The sequence below is a fragment of the Dipodomys ordii genome, unplaced genomic scaffold (genome assembly GCF_000151885.1).
Source record: "Dipodomys ordii isolate 6190 unplaced genomic scaffold, Dord_2.0 Scaffold31, whole genome shotgun sequence".
NCBI classification, from domain to species: domain Eukaryota; kingdom Metazoa; phylum Chordata; class Mammalia; order Rodentia; family Heteromyidae; genus Dipodomys; species Dipodomys ordii.
Window position 1 is genome coordinate 10073252 of NW_012267247.1, and position 3317 is coordinate 10076568.

Sequence of the window (3317 nt, forward strand, 5' to 3'; positions counted from 1 at the left end):
AGTGGCGCTGTGGCTCAAGTGGTAGAGCGCTAGCCTTGAGCTGAAGAGCTGAGGGACAGTGCCCAGGCCCAGAGTTCAGGCCCCACGACTGGACCCAAAAAAAAAAAAAAGCAGCTCAGTTCATCTGGAAAAGGGCACAAGATGGATGTAAAAAACAATTCCACAAGTACCGAAAAGGCACCTGCCAGAACTGGGGGGCCCTGATACATAAGAAGAAGGACTGCTTTGAGAAACCTAGGCAAGTTTACTAGTATTAACATAGCCCCAGACAAACATGTCTAGCCTCAGCTGATGTTTGACTATGACAGGAAAAGAGGTCACTGGAATGACCACAATCCAGAGGAACACATGAAAATTGTGGGAGAACATGTCAAAGTTGACCTGGCAAAATGAATGTTGAAAGCCCAAAAACTACATAAAGAATTCACTTCAGGAAAATTAGTGGAGGCTAGGAATGTGGCTCAGTGGTAGAGAGCTTGCCTAGCATGCATGAAGCTATGGGTTCAATTCCTCAGTATCATATAAACAGAAAAGGCCAGAAGTAGCACTGTGGCTCAAGTGGTAGAGTGCTAACCTCGAGCAAAAGAAGCTCAGAAACAGTGACCATGCTCTGAGTGCAAGCCCCAGGACTGGCAAAAAAAAAAAAAAAGTGGACAAGCTTATTCTCCAAAATAGCAGTGGGAACCAAATCCTCAGATGGAAAAATATCACAACAGTGAAGATGAGGATGAAGATAAATAAGCAGACAATACCCACATGCCTGGGCAGAATTTTGACTTTAAGAGACATGTTATAGTCTGGAACCTGAAGAAAGATATTGCAAAATATTTGAGAAATTTAGATCCAAATTTTGCCTACTATAATCAAAAAACTAGAACGATAAGAGAAAATCCTTACACCAATGCAGGGAAGAATCCAGATGAAGTGAGTTACGCAGGAAATAACCTCATCAGATACATAGAAGATACCATTTCAATGGCTCAGACATTTCAATGGCTCAGTTGTTTGCCTGGGAGGCCTATGACAAGGACTCAGAAGTGCATCTGCAGGCAGATCCTACAAAACTAGAACTGTTATATAAGTCCTTCAAAGTAAAAACAGACGACTTCAAAGAACAGCAGAAACAAAGAATCCTGGAAACATATGGTGGCCAAGAGCACCTAGATGTTCCTTCAGCTGAGTTGCTCTTAGCCCAGACGGAACAATACATAGAGTACTGGAGGCACAGGGCTGTCATCTAGGGGCAGGAGCTGGCGGTGGCCTGCTTCAAGTATGAGGAGGATGTGAAGATTCACAACCACACACACACACATCTAGGGAATCTTATTGGAAAGAAGGCTAATAAAAGCCGGGTGCTGGTGGCTCACGCCTGTAATCCTAGCTACTCAGGAGGCTGAGATCTGAGGATGGCGGTTCAAAGCCAGCCCGGGCAGAAGAGACCGTGAGACTCCTATCTCCAATAAACCACCAGAAAACCGGAAGTGGCGCTGTAGCTCAAGTGGTAGAGCGCTCGCCTTGAGCTGAAGAGCTGAAGGACAGCGCCCAGGCCCAGAGTTCAAGCCCCACGACCGACAAAAAAAAAAGGCTAATAGGGATACAAATGCTGTCACTTTTTTCAAGTATTCTGATTACACTGGATAAGCTGGAAAGGAGACTGCTAACTCCAAGTAGTGTGTGTGATAAGTGATAAGACTGGAGGAGAAGAATCGGTAAAGAAACCACAGACACTTGTGGAGACACACGAAGAAAAACTAAAGAGGGGCTGGCTGGGAAGGTGGCTCAGTGGTAGAGTGCTTGCCTTGCATGCTTGAGGCCCTGGGTTCGATTCCTCAGCTACCACATAAGCAAAAAGAAAAAAAGCTGGAAGTGGCGCTGTGGCTCAGGTGGTAGAGCGCTAGCCTTGAGCTGAAGAGCTGAGGGACAGCGCCCAGGCCCAGAGTTCAGGCCCACTACCGGACCCAAAAAAAAAGAAAAACTAAAGAGAAGAAGAAGAAGAAGAAGCAGGAGCAGCAGCAGCAGCAGCAACACTGTAAGAGCAGTTCCAACAGTGATGATGAAGTGATGATGAAGAAAAAAAACATGAGAAGTTGAAAAAGGGACTGGGGCTGGCTTACTGGTAGAGTGCTTGTCTAGCATGCATGAAGCTCTGGGTTCAATTCCTCAGTATCATATAAACAGAAAGAGCCAGAAATTGGGCTAGGAAGGTAGCTCAGTGGTAGAGTGCTTGCTTTGCATGCATGAGGCCCTGGGTTCGATTCCTCAGCACCACATAAGCAAAAAGAAAAAAAAAAAACGGAAGTGGCGCTGTGGCTCAAATGGTTGAGCTGAAGAGCTGAGAGACTGCCTAGGCCCTGAGTTCAGGCCCTATGACCAGTAAAAAAAAAAAAAAAGAAGTGGGGTTGTGGCTCAAGGAGTAGAGTGCTAGGCTTGAGCAAAAGAAGCTCAGGGATAGTACCCAGGCCGACTTCAAGCCCCAGAACTGGAAAAAAAAAGAAAAAGAAAAAGGCACTGAATGCTGAGGAGACTTACCTGCTCCGTATCAAGGGTATCATGCAGATTGGTGAGAGAAAGCAGTGAAGGAGGAAATGGAGGCCTACAAAATGAAACCTCGGAGTCCAGACACCAGTAACTGGTCAGAGAAGGTCATTAAGGATACAGTCCAGCATGCTTCCGTGGCTTCCCACTGATCATCAGAGATAGAAAATACCTGATCTGTCCTTGCTGTCTGACTTTAATAAAGCTTTCAGAAGTCTCAAAGAAAAATAAATAGAGGCAATATCCTAAGGAGAGAAAATTGTTCCCTGCTGGATCAGTAGATTGAAGGTGGGGTAGGAAAGCCTATCCTAGGATAGTGTATAATAGAGTAAGTCCTTTAATACCTGTCATATGAATAAAAGAATAAATAAATGAATGTGGCTAGAGTGTTAGTGCTCTGGTGAGCTTGGCTGAGGAATTAAGTCTTGGAAGCAGGAGGATGGAGAGGTAGCTGGGAGGTAACTCCAGGAGCCATGCTATCAGAGGAAGTCTTGGTTTACTCATTCAGCCATTTATTGTTTTGAAAGTATTAGTGCCAGGCACTTGGACTTGCTTATTGCTGGATAATTACAAACTAGATGATCCCTATGAGTGAGAGCTGGCAGGCAATAAAGGAAAGCTATAGTCCATGCAGGTTCCTAGGTGACCAGTGGCAGGCCTCACTATGGATTTAGGATTCTGTCCCAAAGACATGAGGAGCCCTGGGAGATTTCCAGTGGGAGAGGGGGTAGGGCAACTTGATAGAGTGCATATTGCAGGTAGTAGCTCTAGAGCAGGAACCA

General features: G+C 45.5%; 1 pseudogene; it reads left to right on the forward strand.

Moving 5' to 3' along the window:
• The window catches only part of LOC105985782, a 3207-nt pseudogene extending 630 nt beyond the window's left edge, over positions 1-2577 (forward strand).
• The last annotated feature ends 740 nt before the right edge of the window (positions 2578-3317 follow it).